General features: G+C 45.0%; 1 protein-coding gene across 1 annotated transcript in view; it reads right to left on the bottom strand.

Annotated features, from left to right (window-relative positions):
• The window catches only part of LOC139385980 (GRB2-associated binding protein 2), a 182923-nt gene that overhangs the window by 59679 nt on the left and 103752 nt on the right, over positions 1-19492 (bottom strand). The window lies entirely within an intron of this gene.

Here is a 19492-nt window from a genome sequence, read left to right as displayed (position 1 = left end):
TGTATAGGAAGGGGAGGGATAGGGAGGAGAGGGGGGAGAGGGGAGGGGATGAATAGGAAGGGGAGGGATAGGGAGGAGAGGGGAGGGAGATGTATAGGAAGGGGAGGGATAGGGAGGAGAGGGGGGAGAGGAGAGGGGATGAATAGGAAGGGGAGGGATAGGGAGGAGAGGGGGAGAGGGGAGGGAGATGAATAGGAAGGGGAGGGATAGGGAGGAGAGGGGAGGGAGATGTATAGGAAGGGGAGGGATAGGGAGGAGAGGGGGGAGAGGGGAGGGAGATGAATAGGAAGGGGGGGAGGGAGATGAATAGGAAGGGGAGGGATAGGGAGGAGAGGGGGAGAGGGGAGGGAGATGAATAGGAAGGGGAGGGATAGGGAGGAGAGGGGAGGGAGATGAATAGGAAGGGGAGGGATAGGGAGGAGAGGGGAGGGAGATGTATAGGAAGGGGAGGGATAGGGAGGAGAGGGGGGAGAGGGGAGGGAGATGAATAGGAAGGGGGGAGGGAGATGAATAGGAAGGGGAGGGATAGGGAGGAGAGGGGAGGGAGATGTATAGGAAGGGGAGGGATAGGGAGGAGAGGGGGGAGAGGGGAGGGAGATGAATAGGAAGGGGGGGAGGGAGATGAATAGGAAGGGGAGGGGAGGGAGAAAAACATATCAGATTCACTTCTCTCCATTTGATCAACCCAAGGAGATTCAAAAGATTTAGATAAGGAAAAACATGCCAACCATTACATTATACATTATATTTTACAACAGTTGACACACGTTGTAGTGATCCTTTTCATCTTTACAGAACAAACCCAGTTCTCCATGCTCCAAAACCCAGTTCTCCATGCTCCAAAACCCAGTTCTCCATGCTTCCAAACCCAGTTCTCCATGCTCCAAAACCCAGTTCTCCATGCTTCCAAACCCAGTTCTCCATGCTCCAAAACCCAGTTCTCCATGCTCCAAAACCCAGTTCTCCATGCTCCAAAACCCAGTTCTCCATGCTCCAAAACCCAGTTCTCCATGCTTCCAAACCCAGTTCTCCATGCTTCCAAACCCAGTTCTCCATGCTTCCAAACCCAGTTCTCCATGCTCCAAAACCCAGTTCTCCATGCTTCCAAACCCAGTTCTCCATGCTTCCAAACCCAGTTCTCCATGCTTCCTGCTGAAGTCAAAAGGGCAGGAGGTTTCAAGCAGTAACATCAGGCTTGTATTCAATACTGTAGCTCAGTGCGCCCTATAAACATAACCAATGACCAATAGCTATCAGAGCAGAGGAGAGAAAATCCCTCTGGCTTTTGTAGGCAGAGGTCACACACACAGACACACACCCTGATGGATATTCCCTCCGATGCTCAGTCCTTATCATTGTCCATCAGGAACAAGGATGAAACAGGTTTTGTGACTGAAATGGAGGCCAAGCTGTGTATTTTTCTCTAAAAGCCTTTTTCCTCTATATTTCAGATCTCATGTTGAGCATGTTGTTTTACCAAATCAGTACGACAGACCTGTTTTAGAAGCATAAACAACTCCTGCCTCTCCCTCCACCACACCTCTCCCTCCACCACCCCTCTCCCCCCCCTCAATCAATATATCTACCCATTTAGTGGGCCCGGCGCCCTTCACTATGGAGCAGAGCTTTTTGTGAAGAGAGAGGATGAGAGAGACAGACACTGAGACAGAGACAGAGAGAGAGAGAGAGAGAGAGAGAGAGAGACAGAGAGAGACAGAGAGAGAGAGAGTGAGAGAGACACAGAGAGAGAGAGAGACATAGAGAGAGACAGAGAGAGAGAGAGAGAGACAGAAAGAGAGAGACAGAGAGAGAGAGAGAGACAGAGAGAGACAGAGAGAGACAGAGAGAGACAGAGAGAGAGAGAGAGAGAGGCACAGAGAGAGACAGAGAGAGAGAGACACAGAGAGAGACGGAGAGAGAGAGAGAGAGAGAGAGAGAGAGAGACACAGAGAGAGAGAGAGAGCTATCTTAACTATCTTCGTAACAATGGAAGTAATTGAGCCCATCTAGGAATGGCTGAGACCCCCCCTGGGCTGGCTGAGTGCCTGGCAGTCTTTGCATCACACTTATGTCCACCATGTTGACCAGTGGAATGGAGACCGTGTCTCGTGTAGAGGCAGGGATTCCTCAAGCAACGACTGACCTTGTTTAGTCAACCATAGACTACATCCCACCCCCCACTATTCTCCATTAGTCATAGTGGTCATCCCTCATCCCCCCCCCCCCCCCCACTGTTCTCCATTAGTCATAGTGGTCATCCCTCACCCCCCCCCCCCCCCCCCCCCACTATTCTCCATTAGTCAGTGGTCATCCCTCATCCCCCCCCCCCACTGTTCTCCATTAGTCATAGTGGTCATCCCTCATCCCCCCCCCCCCCACTGTTCTCCATTAGTCATAGTGGTCACTGTTCTCCATTAGTCATAGTGGTCATTCCCCCCCTGTTCTCCATTAGTCATAGTGGTCATCCCCCCTTGTTCTCCATTAGTCATAGTGGTCATTTCCCCCCCCTGTTCTCCATTAGTCATAGTGGTCATTCCCCCCTGTTCTCCATTAGTCATAGTGGTCATTCCTCCCTGTTCTCCATTAGTCATAGTGGTCATTCTCCCCCCTGTTCTCCATTAGTCATAGTGGTCACCCCCCCCCCCCTGTTCACCATTAGTCATAGTGGTCATTCCTCCCCTGTTCTCCATTAGTCATAGTGGTCATTTCCCCCCTGTTCTCCATTAGTCATAGTGGTCATTCCTCCCCTGTTCTCCATTAGTCATAGTGGTCATTCCTCCCCTGTTCTCCATTAGTCATAGTGGTCATTAACCCCTGTTCTCCATTAGTCATAGTGGTCATTCCCCCCCTGTTCTCCATTAGTCATAGTGGTCATTCCCCCCCTGTTCTCCATTAGTCATAGTGGTCATTCCCCCCTGTTCTCCATTAGTCATATTGGTCATTCTCCCCCCCTGTTCTCCATTAGTCATAGTGGTCATTCCTCATTCTGTGAGCTCATTCTGCTCTATACTTTAGCCCACTCCAATTACTCCATAACAGTCTCATTATCAGCTGGGGTTTCATTCCAAGCTGATGTTTGATAAAAGTGGTCAATTTAATGTGAAAGTGGACTTTGGAAGTTGACAGGGGGCTGGATGCGTATTGCTCAACTTCAGTGCTTAAGTGATTGAAATGTAAAGGCAATGTTGCAGACTTCATCCTCCCACTCTCCTCTCCTCCTCCTCCCACTCTCTTCTCCTCCTCTCTCTCCTCCCACTCTCCTCTCCTCCTCTCTTGTCTTCCTCCTCCCACTCTCCTCTCTCCTCTTCCTCCTCCAACTCTCCTCTTCCTCCTCCCACTCTCCTCTTCCTCCTCTCTCCTCTTCCTCCTCATCTCTCCCCCTCTCTCCCCTCTTCCTCCCCCACTCCTCTCCTCCAGTAAGCGAGTGAGAGAGGTCATGTGGTCGTGTTCCTTCCTGGTTGTGGCCTCCTGCCAGAGTTCTATTTTCATCTCCGGCCTGAGACTTGTCTTCTCTCTACAGCAGACCTGGGTTCACATACTATTTGAAACCTTTTGAAATACTTGAGGCGTTTGCTTCAGCCTGTGCGGAGCGCCAGGTGGGAGTGGTTTTCACTTTTGCATCGGGTCCATTGCTTCCACTGTGCCAGACAAGTTCAATCAAACACAGTTTAAATATTTATAATGATGTCAAGTAGTATTTATCCCCAGATCTTCCTTCTACAGTCTTACAGTATCACAGCAGACAGCTGGGCTGTCATAGATACAACACAACTAACTAAAGGCCATGGTGTTCACACACACACACACAGGTCATAACATACTCTATACACAGGTCATAATAACACACACACACACACACACACACACACACACACACACACACATACACACACACACACACACACACACACACACACATACACACACACACACACACAGGTCCAAATAAAATACTCTACTCCACACAGGTCATAGTGGAACCATTCCAACCCAGTCTGTTCTGGTCATAGTTATCACATCTCGTTCTAACCACAGTTATCACATCTAGATTATTTAGTTCTAACCACAGCTATCACATCTAGATTATTTAGTTCTAACCACAGTTATCACATCTAGTTCTAACCACAGCTATCACATCTAGATTATTTAGTTCTAACCACAGTCATCACATCTTGTTCTAACCACAGTTATCACATCTAGATTATTTAGTTCTAACCACAGCTATCACATCTAGATTATTTGGTTCTAACCACAGTAATCACATCTAGATTATCTAGATCTAACCACAGTTATCACATCTAGATTATCTAGATCTAACCACAGTTATCACATCTCGTTCTAACCAGTTATCACATCTAGATTATTTGGTTCTAACCACAGCAATCACATCTAGATTATTTGGTTCTAACTACAGTAATCACATCTAGATTATTTAGTTCTAACCCCAGTTATCACATCTAGTTCTAACCACAGTTATCACATCTAGTTCTAACTACAGTTATCTTATCTCAATTATTTAGTTCTAACCACAGTTATCACATCTAGATTATTTGGTTCTAACCACAGTTATCACATCTAGTTCTAACCACAGTATCACATCTAGTTCTAACCACAGTTATCACATCTAGATTATTTGGTTCTAACCACAGTTATCACATCTAGTTCTAACCACAGTTATCACATCTAGTTCTAACCACAGTTATCACATCAAGATTATTTGTTTCTAACCACAGTTATCACACCTAGATTATTTAGTTCTAACCACAGCTATCACATCTAGATTATTTAGTTCTAACCACAGTTATCACATCTAGTTCTAACCACAGTTATCACATCTAGATTATTTGGTTCTAACCACAGCTATCACATCTAGATTATTTGGTTCTAACCACTGTAATCACATCTAGATGATTTAGTTCTAACCACAGTTATCACATCTAGATTATCTAGATCTAACCACAGTTATCACATCTCGTTCTAACCAGTTATCACATCTAGATTATTTGGTTCTAACCACAGCAATCACATCTAGATTATTTGGTTCTAACTACAGTAATCGCATCTAGATTATTTAGTTCTAACCACAGTCATCACATCTTGTTCTAACCACAGTTATCACATCTAGATTATTTAGTTCTAACCACAGCTATCACATCTAGATTATTTGGTTCTAACCACAGTAATCACATCTAGATTATCTAGATCTAACCACAGTTATCACATCTAGATTATCTAGATCTAACCACAGTTATCACATCTCGTTCTAACCAGTTATCACATCTAGATTATTTGGTTCTAACCACAGCAATCACATCTAGATTATTTGGTTCTAACTACAGTAATCACATCTAGATTATTTAGTTCTAACCCCAGTTATCACATCTAGTTCTAACCACAGTTATCACATCTAGTTCTAACCACAGTTATCACATCAATATTATTTGTTTCTAACCACAGTTATCACATCTAGATTATTTAGTTCTAACCAAAGTTATCACATCAAGATTATATAGTTCTAACCACAGTTATCACATCTAGATTATTTGGTTCTAACCACAGTTATCACATCTAGTTCTAACACAGTTATCACATCTATATTATCTAGATCTAACCACAGTTATCACATCTAGTTCTAACACAGTTATCACATCTATATTATCTAGATCTAAGCACAGTTATCACATCTAGTTCTAACCACGGTTATCACATCTAGATAATTTAGTTCTAACCACAGCTATCACATCTAGATTATTCAGTTCTAACCAGTTATCACATCTAGATGATTTAGTTCTAACCTCAGTTATCACATCTAGTTCTAACCACAGTTATCACATCTAGATTATTTTGTTCTAACCACAGTTATCATATCAATATTATTTAGATATAACCACAGTTATCACATCAATATTATATAGATATAACCACAGTTATCACATCTAGTTCTAACATCAGTTATCACATCTAGTTCCAACCACAGTTATCCTATCTAGATTATTTAGTTCTAACCACAGTTGTCACATCTAGATTGTTTATTTCTAACCACAGTCTTCACATCTCGTTCTAACCACAGTTAAGTATATTTCCATAAAATAGCAAGGTGAGGAGTCCATTTGTAACTTGACACCAACCCTTGAGCTGATGTGATATCAAATATCTCAGAATGTTACAATGCATTCAAATACCACTTTAACTGCTTGGTGAATAGAATAAGTATATTTCTGGTATGTACACGGAGTGATTCACTTCATGATGAGTTTCAATGTTCCAATTAGGTTCCTTAATCCATCCCCTAGTGTCTGATCTGCTGTGGACCTTTAATCTAATAGGGGATCTCTGGTGGACTGGTACTCAGGAGGACGGAATTAGAACACACACACTCAGGACAAGGACAGGCTTTATACACCCCTGACCTCTCCTCCCCCCTCCTCTCCTCCTCCCCCCTCCTCCACTATTCCTATCCTCTCCTCCTCCCCCCTCCTCCACTATTCCTATCCTCTCCTCCTCCCCCTCCTCCTCTACTCCTCCACTATTTCTATCCTCTCCTCCTCCCCCCTCCTCCACTATTCCTATCCTCTCCTCCTCCCCCCTCCTCCACTATTCCTATCCTCTCCTCCTCCACCCTCCTCCACTATTCCTATCCTCTCCTCCTCCCCCCTCCTCCACTATTCCTATCCTCTCCTCCTCCCCCCTCCTCCACTATTCCTATCCTCTCCTCCTCCCCCCCCCTCCTCTACTCCTCCACTATTCCTATCCTCTCCTCCTCCCCCCTCCTCCACTATTCCTATCCTCTCCTCCTCCTCCCTACTCCTCTCCTCTACTATTCCTATCCTCTCCTACTACTCCTATACTCCTTCCCTATTGCTCTCCCCTCTCCTCCCCTACCCTCTCTCCTCTTCTAATCAGCATGAAACAAGGACAGGGCGTAATATGATTTAAAATATATCTACAAATAGAACATATTGGTGACCCAGTGGTATGAAACAGGGACAGGGCATAATGGGAATAACAATGAGAGCTAAAAACAGATTATATTGAAAGGTGGGGACTAACGTGTGTTGGGGGACGGTGGGGACTAACTGGTGATGGGGGACGGTGGGGACTAACGTGATGGGGACGGTGGGGACTAACGTGTGATGGGGGACGGTGGGGACTAACGTGTGATGGGGGACGGTGGGGACTAACGTGTGATGCGGGACGGTGGGGACTAACGTGTGATGGGGACGGTGGGGACTAACGTGTGATGGGGACGGTGGGGACTAACGTGTGATGGGGACGGTGGGGACTAACGTGTGATGGGGACGGTGGGGACTAACGTGTGATGGGGACGGTGGGGACTAACGTGTGATGGGGACGGTGGGGACTAACGTGTGATGGGGACGGTGGGGACTAACGTGTGATGGGGACGGTGGGGACTAACGTGTGATGGGACGTGGGGACTAACTGGTGATGTGGGACGGTGGGGACTAACGTGTGATGGGGACGGTGGGGACTAACGTGTGATGGGGACGGTGGGGACTAACGTGTGATGGGGACGGTGGGGACTAACGTGTGATGGGACGTTGGGACTAACTGGTGATGTGGGACGGTGGGGACTAACTGGTGATGTGGGACGGTGGGGACTAACTGACAGATGTGGGACAGTGGTGACTAACTGGTGATGTGGGACAGTGGTGACTAACTGGTGATGTGGGACAGTGGGGACTAACTGGTGATGTGGGATGGTGGGGACTAACTGACAGATGTGGGACAGCGGTGACTAACTGGTGATGTGGGACAGCAGTGACTAACTGGTGATGTGGGACGGTGGGGACTAACGTGATGGGGACGGTGGGGACTAACGTGATGGGGACGGTGGGGACTAACTGGTGATGTGGGACAGTGGTGACTAACTGGTAATGTGGGACAGTGGGGACTAACTGGTGATGTGGGACAGTGGTGACTAACTGGTGATGTGGGACGGTGGGGACTAACTGACAGATGTGGGACAGTGGTGACTAACTGGTGATGTGGGACAGTGGTGACTAACTGGTGATGTGGGACAGTGGGGACTAACTGGTGATGTGGGACAGTGGGGACTAACTGGTGATGTGGGACAGTGGGGACTAACTGGTGATGTGGGACAGTGGGGACTAACTGGTGATGTGGGACAGTGGGGACTAACGTGTGATGGGGACGGTGGGGACTAACGTGTGATGGGGGATGGTGGGGACTAACGTGTGATGGGGACGGTGGGGACTAACGTGTGATGGGACGGTGAGGACTAACGTGTGATGGGGACGGTGGGGACTAACGTGTGTTGGGGGACGGTGGGGACTAACGTGTGATGGGGACGGTGGGGACTAACGTGTGATGGGGACGGTGGGGACTAACGTGTGTTGGGGGACGGTGGGGACTAACGTGTGATGGGGACGGTGGGGACTAACTGGTGATGTGGGACAGTGGGGACTAACTGGTGATGTGGGACAGTGGTGACTAACTGGTGATGTGGGACAGTGGGGACTAACTGGTGATGTGGGACAGTGGTGACTAACTGGTGATGTGGGACGGTGGGGACTAACTGACAGATGTGGGACAGTGGTGACTAACTGGTGATGTGGGACAGTGGTGACTAACTGGTGATGTGGGACAGTGGTGACTAACTGGTGATGTGGGACAGTGGGGACTAACTGACAGATGTGGGACAGTGGGGACTGACACATCATATTTTACACCACTATATACTGCATCTGCAATACAACATTTACAATACCACCATACATACATGTGTGTAGTTCGTGTTATAGTGTGTGTGTCAGTGTAGGCTCCTCAGAAGAGGACGGGGAGAATTAATAAAATGAATTTAATAAAAAATAAAAAACACTTAAAAAGTTATCCTTTTTAGATAAAACTATACTAAATATATTCACTTCGCCAAATAATTTATTAAAACACACTATTATGCAAAGAAGGTCAACAGTAGCCTCAGCAGCACTCTGTAGGGTAGCACCATGGTGTTGCCGAAGGACAGCTAGCTTCCGTCCTCCTCTGGGTACACCCCCTTCCATAGACTTACACAGTAATTATGACAACTTCCGGAGGACGTCCTCCAACCTATCAGAGCTCTTGCAGCATGAACTGACATGTTGTCCACCCAATCAAAGGATCAGATAATAAATCTAGTACTGAAAGCATAAGCTACAGCTAACTAGCAGTGTATAAAATGTGGTGAGTTTTTGAGAGAGAGAAAGACAATAGTTGAACAGTTTTGAACAAATTTGTTTCTTTCAAAATGAAGGAGAAGCAAGAGAGAAGTAGAGAGAGAGAGAGATTGCGTTTTTTTCCCCTTTCAGTTTCACTTACTTAGCTAGCAAATGCAGCTAGCTAGTTTAGCCTACTGAAAGACCCTGCTCAAACAGAGGGATGCTATGTTAGCTAGCTGGCTATAACAGCTCACCTCAAATTTGTATTTTGACCTACGTTGCCCTGTGTTGTAATCTTTCATTCCTAGGTTGTAGCAACCTCATGATGGGTACAGGGGAACATTCTAGTATCATGTAGTAGCCTAAACCTGTTACATTGAACTGGGTGAATGGAATATGAATGAGAGTCATCCAATATGTTGTAATAGAAATAAGGCCATGCAATTGTGTGCGCGCGTTTTCCTTTTATAGTAATTTAAACAAAACAAAAAAATCTATATGCGAGCATCAACACAGATTTAGTTTACACTGTCCCATCTGCCTTTAATATCAGAGATGGGATTCCCCGTTGAGAAGAAAAACACAATTTCCTTAACGGTTTCCTAAGAGATTGAGTTTAAAGGGATACTTCTGGATTTCGGCAATGACGCCCTTTATCTACTGACCCAGAGTCAGATGAGGTCCTTTATCTACTGACCCAGAGTCAGATGAGGTCCTTTATCTACTGACCCCGAGTCAGATGAGGCCCTTAATCTACTGACCCAGAGTAAGATGAGGCCCTTAATCTACTGACCCAGAGTCAGATGAGGTCCTTTATCTACTGACCCAGAGTCAGATGAGGCCCTTAATCTACTGACCCAGAGTCAGATGAGGCCCTTTATCTACTGTCCCAGAGTCAGATGAGGTAATTTATCTACTGACCCAGAGTCAGATGAGGCCTTTTATCTACTGACCCAGAGTCAGATGAGGTCCTTTATCTACTGACCCAGAGTCAGATGAGGCCCTTTATCTACTGACCCAGAGTCAGATGAAGCTCTTTATCTACTGACCCAGAGTCAGATGAACTCTAGGAGACCATTTTTATTTCTCTGCGTGCAGTTTGATGGAAGTTGCTAACTAGCGTTAACACAATAACTGGAAGTCTATGGTAACTGCTAGCATACTTGTAGATATCATAGACGTCCAGTCATTGCGCTAATGCTAGTTAGCATTGGCTCGTTAAACTACCTCAAACTTCCTTCATACTAGATGCAGAAAAAAATAAAACATTGTTATTCTGACTACTTCTACTGGGAAAGTAGATAAATGGCTTCACTGCCAAAATCCTGAAGTGTCCCTTTAGCAAGACAGATGGACAAAATGGGTGCTGCCTCAAATTAACTTCAGTTATGTCTTCTCTCTCAGCAGTCTGGTAGCAGCTAGTAGACAGATCTCCATTGTCCCTGGGGTGCCAGGCCATCTGACCTAAAGCTGGCTCTTAGCAGGGCCTGGAGGTAGACAGAGACAGAAGGCAGAGAGAGAAGAGAAGAGCAGAGCCCCAGGATCGCTCCCTGATCACATTACTTCCTCTGGCTAGCTACTCTGGCTCCCTTCAACCTATGCCTGTCCTCCAATCCCTCCCTCTCCCTTCCTCTCCTCCTCTACTTCCTCCCCTGCTCCTGTCTGAACTCCCTCACCCCCCAATATTCCTCCCTGCCCTCCCTCACCCCCCCACCTTACTCTCCTGTCTGCCCTCCCTCACCCCCATCTCTCCTCCCTGTCCTCCCATCTCTCCTCCCTGTCCTCCCTCACCCCCAATCTCTCCTGTCTGTACTCCCTCACCTCCCATCTCTCCTCCCTGCCCTCCCTCACACCCCCATCTCTTCTGTCCTCCCTCACCCCCCCCCCCCATCTCTCCTCCCTGCCCCCCATCTCTCCTGACCTGCTGTCCCTCACCCCCCATCTCTCCTCCAGTGACGGCGTCTCCAAAGACACCCTATTCCCCATAGGGCCCTGGTCTAAAGTAGTGCACTATATAGGGAATAGGGTTCCATAAGGCTCTATTCTAAAGTAGCTACAGTAGTGCACTATATAGGGAATAGGGTTCCATAGGGCTCTGGTCTAAAGTAGCTACAGTAGTGCACTACATAGGGAATAGGGTCCCATAGGGCGCTGGTCTAAAGTAGTGCACTATATAGTGAATAGGGTTCCATAGGGCTCTGGTCTAAAGTAGCTACAGTAGTGCACTACATAGGGAATAGGGTTCCATAAGGCTCTGGTCTAAAGCAGCTACAGTAGTGCACTATATAGGGAATAGGGTGTCATAGGGCTCTGGTCTAAAGTAGCTACAGTAGTGCACTACATAGGGAATAGGGTGCCTAGCCTCTTCTATTCTTCTGAGATGATTAGAAGTCAGCGAATCCGTGAATGGGAGTCAGAGAGGGGAAAAACAAGGATCACGAAGACGGACTGTGTGGCTGATGAGTTCATTACAGAGTATTGTGTTTCATTCTCTCACTGCAGGGAAGAGAGGAAAGGACACCTCCCAAATGACACCCTATTCCCTTCATAGTGCACTACTGTAGACCAGGGCCCTATTCCTTACATAGTGCACTACTGTAGACCAGGGCCCTATTCCTTACATAGAACAATACTGTATACCAGGGCCCTATTCCTTATGTAGTGCACTACCAGAGACTACAGTACCAGAGACTACAGTACCAGAGACTACAGTACCAGAGACTACATTCTACAGTACAGTAACAGAGACTACAGTACCAGAGACTACATCCTACAGTACAGTACCAGAGACTACAGTACCAGAGACTTCATTCTACTCTACAGTACCAGAGACTACAGTACCAGAGACTACAGTACCAGAGACTACATTCTACAGTACAGTACCAGAGACTACAGTACCAGAGACTACAGTACCAGAGACTACATTCTACTCTACAGTAACAGACACTACAGTACCAGAGACTACAGTACCAGAGACTACAGTACCAGAGACTACAGTACCAGAGACTACATTATACAGTACAGTACCAGAGACTACAGTACCAGAGACTACAGTACCAGAGACTACAGTACCAGAGACTACATTCTACAGTACAGTACCAGAGACTACAGTACCAGAGACTACAGTACCAGAGACTACATTCTACAGTACAGTACCAGAGACTACAGTACCAGAGACTACAGTACCAGAGACTACATTCTACTCTACAGTACCAGAGACTACAGTACCAGAGACTACAGTACCAGAGACTACATCCTACAGTACAGTACCAGAGACTACAGTACCAGAGACTACAGTACCAGAGACTACATTCTACAGTACAGTACCAGAGACTACAGTACCAGAGACTACATCCTACAGTACAGTACCAGAGACTACAGTACCAGAGACTACAGTACCAGAGACTACAGTACCAGAGACTACATTCTACAGTACAGTAACAGAGACTACAGTACCAGAGACTACAGTACCAGAGACTACAGTACCAGAGACTACATTCTACTCTACAGTACCAGAGACTACAGTACCAGAGACTACAGTACCAGAGACTACAGTACCAGAGACTACATTCTACAGTACAGTACCAGAGACTACAGTACCAGAGACTACAGTACCAGAGACTACATTCTACAGTACAGTACCAGAGACTACAGTACCAGAGACTACAGTACCAGAGACTACATTCTACTCTACAATAACAGAGACTACAGTAACAGAGACTACAGTACCAGAGACTACAGTACCAGAGACTACAGTACCAGAGACTACATTCTACAGTACAGTACCAGAGACTACAGTACCAGAGACTACAGTACCAGAGACTACATTCTACACTACAGTACCAGAGACTACATTCTACTCTACAGTACAGAGACTACAGTACCAGAGACTACAGTACCAGAGACTACAGTACCAGAGACTACATTCTACAGTACAGTACCAGAGACTACATTCTACAGTACAGTACCAGAGACTACAGTACCAGAGACTACAGTACCAGAGACTACATTCTACAGTACAGTACCAGAGACTACAGTACCAGAGACTACAGTACCAGAGACTTCATTCTACTCTACAGTACCAGAGACTACAGTACCAGAGACTACATTCTACAGTACAGTACCAGAGACTACAGTACCAGAGACTACAGTACCAGAGACTACATTCTACAGTACAGTACCAGAGACTACATTCTACTCTACAGTACAGAGACTACAGTACCAGAGACTACAGTACCAGAGACTACAGTACCAGAGACTACATTCTACAGTACAGTACCAGAGACTACATTCTACAGTACAGTACCAGACACTACAGTACCAGAGACTACAGTACCAGAGACTACATTCTACAGTACAGTACCAGAGACTACAGTACCAGAGACTACAGTACCAGAGACTACATTCTACAGTACAGTACCAGAGACTACAGTACCAGAGACCACATCCTACTCTACAGTACCAGAGACTACATTCTACAGTACAGTACCAGAGACTACAGTACCAGAGACTACAGTACCAGAGACTACATTCTACAGTACAGTACCAGAGACTACAGTACCAGAGACTACAGTACCAGAGACTACATCCTACAGTACAGTACCAGAGACTACAGTACCAGAGACTACAGTACCACAGACTACATTCTACAGTACAGTACCAGAGACTACAGTACCAGAGACTACAGTACCAGAGACTACATCCTACAGTACAGTACCAGAGACTACAGTACCAGAGACTACAGTACCAGAGACTTCATTCTACTCTACAGTACCAGAGACTACAGTACCAGAGACTACAGTACCAGAGACTACATTCTACTCTACAGTAACAGACACCACAGTACCAGAGACTACAGTACCAGAGACTACAGTACCAGAGACTACATTCTACAGTACAGTACCAGAGACTACAGTACCAGAGACTACAGTACCAGAGACTACAGTACCAGAGACTACATCCTACAGTACAGTACCAGAGACTACAGTACCAGAGACTACAGTACCAGAGACTACATTCTACAGTACAGTACCAGAGACTACAGTACCAGAGACTACATTCTACTCTACAGTAACAGACACTACAGTACCAGAGACTACAGTACCAGAGACTACATTCTACAGTACAGTACCAGAGACTACATTCTACAGTACAGTACCAGAGACTACAGTACCAGAGACTACAGTACCAGAGACTACATTCTACTCTACAGTACCAGAGACTACAGTACCAGAGACTACATTCTACAGTACAGTACCAGAGACTACAGTACCAGAGACTACATTCTACTCTACAGTACCAGAGACTACAGTACCAGAGACTACATTCTACTCTACAGTACCAGAGACTACATCCTACAACGCCTGAATGTCCCTCACTATCAGCAAGCTGTCACACAACACCTGAATGTCCCTCACTATCAGTCCCAAGCTGGTCTGTCTATCAAACCACTCACCAAGCTGACATACTGTATTTACAGGAAATAGCTACACAGACCTGGACGGTCATGAGTTGTGGGGTAGCATGACAATGACCCAACACACCTCCAGGCTATTGAGGGCTATTTGACCAAGAAGGAGAGTGATGGAGTGCTGCATCAGATGACCTGGCATCGACAATAAGCCAACCTCAACCCAATTGAGATGGTTTGGGATGAGTTGGACCGCAGAGTGAAAGAAATGCAGACAACAAGCGCTCAGTATATGTGGGAACTCCTTCAAGACTGTTGGAAAAGCATTCCAGGTGAAGCTGGATGAGAGAATGCCAAGAGTGTACAAAGCTGTCATCCAGGCAAAGGGTGGCTACTTTGAAGAACCTCAAATATAAAATATATGTTGATTTGTTTAACACTTTTTTGGTTACTACATGATTCCACATGTGTTATTTCATTGTTTCAATGTCTTCACTATTATTCTACAATGTAGAAAATAGTCAAAATAAAGAAAGCCCTTGAATGAGTAGGTGTGTCCAAACTTTTGACTTGTACTGCTTATATACAGTGGTATTGAAAATGGGGTCTGGGAAATGTCTGAGGGTGGAGAGTAGGGATGGGGTGGGGGGGATACGGACCTGGATTTTTAGAAAGGGTTAAGATTGGGTGTGGGCTGTTCACTCTGGATTGTGCCAAGTCCAGGGTTCTGCAGGGAGAGTTATGGAGTTTGAGGTTAGGATGTTTGATCCCAGGATTCTGAAAGGAGCAGGTGGGTTAGGGGGTAGGGTGATCTGTCCTGGGTGAGGCCTGACAGTGTGTTCACCTTTAAATACCTCAATGCCCGATTTGAGAATCCCCTCTTCCTCGGTGCACCAAAGAGGGTCTGTGTGGCTGAATGAAAGTCAGCAGTTAGGTTCAGGGGTTAAGGTTAGGGTTAGGGTTAGGTTCAGGGGTTAAGGTTAGGGTTAGGGTTAGGTTCAGGGGTTAAGGTTAGGCAAAAGAGGATTTTGATTTTGAATGGAAATCAATTTTAGGTCCCCCAGGGGGATAGTAAAACATATGCCGTGTGTGTGTGTGTGTGTGCGCAAAAGTGGTTCCTCTGTCCTCATCTGGGAGTTCAAAAGGCCGGAGAGGGGGATGGGAGTCAGGGGAGGACAAGGAGAGAGGGAGGGAGGGGTGAGGGTGTGTGGGGGGATACAGAAGGTGGGTGAGAACACAATGGAACAAAGTATCTGATTGACGAGAGGCGGATCCATTCATTAGATTGGGCTCTGGGGTGGGTCTCTCTGGGATAAGCCAATCACAGTGCAACACCATCCCCCAGACAATCACACCATCCCCCAGACCATCACACCATCCCCGAGACCATCACACCATCCCCCAGACCATCACACCATCCCCTAGACCATCACAGCATCCCCTAGACCATCACACCATCCCCCAGACCATCACACCATCCCCCAGACCATCACACCATCCCCTAGACCATCACACCATCCCCTAGACCATCACACCATCCCCAAGACCATCACACCATCCCCCAGACCATCACACCATCCCCCAGACCATCACGCCATCCCCTAGACCATCACACCATCCCCCAGACCATCACACCCTCCCCCAGACCATCACACCGTCCCCCGGACCATCACACCGTCTCCCGAACCATCACACCCTCCCCCAGACCATCACACCATCCCCCAGACCATCACACCATCCCCCAGAGCATCACACCATCCCCCAGAGCATCACACCATCCCCCAGAGCATCACAACATCCCCCAGACCATCACACCATCCCCCAGACCATCACACCATCCCCCAGACCATCACACCATCCCCTAGACCATCACACCATCCCCTAGACCCTCACACCATCCCCAGACCATCACACCCTCCCCCAGACCATCACACCATCCCCCAGACCATCACACCATCCCCCAGAGCATCACACCATCCCCCAGACCATCACACCATCCCCTAGACCATCACACCATCCCCTAGACCATCACACCATCCCCCAGACCATCACACCATCCCCCAGACCATCACACCATCCCCCAGACCATCACACCATCCCCCAGACCATCACACCATCCCCCAGACCATCACACCATCCCCCAGACCATCACAGTTTCCAGGAGTTTATTCAGCATTGGTGGCAAAGTCAGCCTGGTGAGGTAGTGGGCGTGGCCAGTGGCACGGTTTTCGAGGCCCACCTCTTGGCCTCAGAGACAACATTTTGCTGCTTTAAAACTATTTTTCTGCAAGTCTACAGATTTTTCCATGGGGCGGAGAAAACATTTTACAGTTTTAAAACTATTTTCCTGCAATTCTACATATTCTGCCATGGCTTATGCTGTGTTCTTATGCTCAAATATTATAACAAAATCAATGTGGGCACCATGGCTTGATATTTTGGGAATTTTAGATTCTCCCTGTCTCATTTCTATTTTGGTGATTGTTAGTTCTTAAAGATTATCTTATTTTAAAAAAATATATAAAAGTCCATTATCTGTCCGTCTGCCCGTCTGTCTGCCCGTCCGTCTGTCTGCCCGCCTGTCTGTCCCGTCCGTCTGTCTGCCCGCCTGTCTGTCCCGTCCGTCTGTCTGCCTGTCTGTCTGCCCGCCTGTGTGCTAGTCCGTCTGTCTGCCCCTCTGCCCGCCTGTCCGTCTGTCTGCCCTTCTGTCTGCCCGCCTGCCCGCCCGGCTCCAGTATTCACCGGAACATTGGGAAATAAGGAATTCTGTGATAGCTAATCAAATCATCCCACAGTATGAAAAATGCTTTTGCAGCAGCGTCACAACAATTAACAATAATAAGGAAACGAGAGTCATTCTTAAACCACTACTGAAACCAAATGCTGACGCAGGCCCATAGCACTCTGGTCTAAAGTAGTGCACTATTTTGGACCTGCTCTAATGTAGTGCACTATATAGGACCAGGTCTAAAGTAGTGTACAATATAGGACCTGGTCTAAAGTAGTGTACTATATAGGACCTGGTCTAAAGTAGTGTACTCTATAGGACCTGGTCTAAAGTAGTGTACTATATAGGACCTGGTCTAAAGTAGTGTACTATATAGTACCTGGTCTAAAGTAGTGTACTATATAGTACCTAATCTAAAGTAGTGTACTATATAGGACCTGGTCTAAAGTAGTGTACTATATAGGACCTGGTCTAAAGTAGTGTACTATATAGGACCTGGTCTAAAGTAGTGCACTATATAGGACCTGTACTAAAGTAGTGTACTATATAGGACCTGGTCTAAAGTAGTGTACAATATAGGACCTGGTCTAAAGTAGTGTACAATATAGGACCTGGTCTATGGAGTTGAAGTGAGTGACTGTCTATCTGCTCAATCCCCTGCTTCAGCCATGGTGTTGTAATGAGTGACTGTCAAGCACTGCCCTATGCAGCCCACTGGCAAGGCAACAGCACTGTTAAATTACAGGATGTTATATTATTCTGTAGGATGCCATATTACAGGATGTTATATTACAGGATGTTATATTAAAGGATGGTATATTACAGGATGTTATATTATACTGTAGGATGCCATATTACAGGATGTTATATTACAGGATGTTATATTAAAGGATGTTATATTATATTACAGGATGTTATATTACAGGATGTTATATTACAGGATGTTATATTATATTACAGGATGTTATATTATAGGATGTTATATTATATTACAGGATGTTATATTATAGGATGTTATGTTATATTACAGGATGTTATATTACAGGATGTTATATTAAAGGATGTTATATTATATTACAGGATGTTATATTACAGGATGTTATATTATATTACAGGATGTTATATTACAGGATGGTATATTATATTACAGGATGCCATATTACAGGATGTTATATTTACAGGATGTTATATTATAGGATGCCATATTACAGGATGTTATATTATATTACAGGATGTTATATTACAGGATGGTATATTATATTATAGGATGCCATATTACAGGATGTTATATTTACAGGATGTTATATTATAGGATGCCATATTACAGGATACCATATTACAGGATGTCATATTACAGGATTTTACATTACATGATGTTATATTACAGGATGCCATATTACAGGATGCCATATTACAGGATGTTATATTATATTACATGATGTTATATTATAGGATGTTATATTATATTACAGGATGCCATATTACAGGATGCCATATTACAGGATGTTATATTATATTACATGATGTTATATTATAGGATGTTATATTATATTACAGGATGTTATATTACAGGATGCCATATTACAGGATGTTATATTATATTACAGGATGCCATATTACAGGATGTTATATTATATTACATTATGTTATATTATAGGATGTTATATTATAGGATGTTATATTATATTACAGGATGTTGTATTACAGGATTTTATATTACTTTACAGGATGTTATATTATATTACAGGATGTTATATTACAGGTTGTTATATTATATTACAGGATGTTATATTACAGGATGCCATATTACAGGATGTTATATTATATTACATGATGTTATATTACAGGATGCCATATTACATGATGTTATATTATAGGATGTTATATTATATTACAGGATGTTGTATTACAGGATGTTATATTATATTACAGGATGTTATATTACAGGATGCCATATTACAGGATGTTATATTATATTACAGGATGTTATATTATAGGATGTTATATTATATTACAGGATGCCATATTACAGGATGTTATATTATATTACATGATGTTATATTATAGGATGTTATATTATATTACAGGATGTTATATTACAGGATGCCATATTACATGATGTTATATTATAGGATGTTATATTATATTACAGGATGTTATATTACAGGTTGTTAT

This window comes from Oncorhynchus clarkii, chromosome 27 (assembly GCF_045791955.1).
Source record: "Oncorhynchus clarkii lewisi isolate Uvic-CL-2024 chromosome 27, UVic_Ocla_1.0, whole genome shotgun sequence".
NCBI classification, from domain to species: Eukaryota; Metazoa; Chordata; class Actinopteri; order Salmoniformes; family Salmonidae; genus Oncorhynchus; species Oncorhynchus clarkii.
Note: the sequence above shows the minus strand (reverse complement) of the source record. Positions and strands in the feature narration are given on the sequence as shown.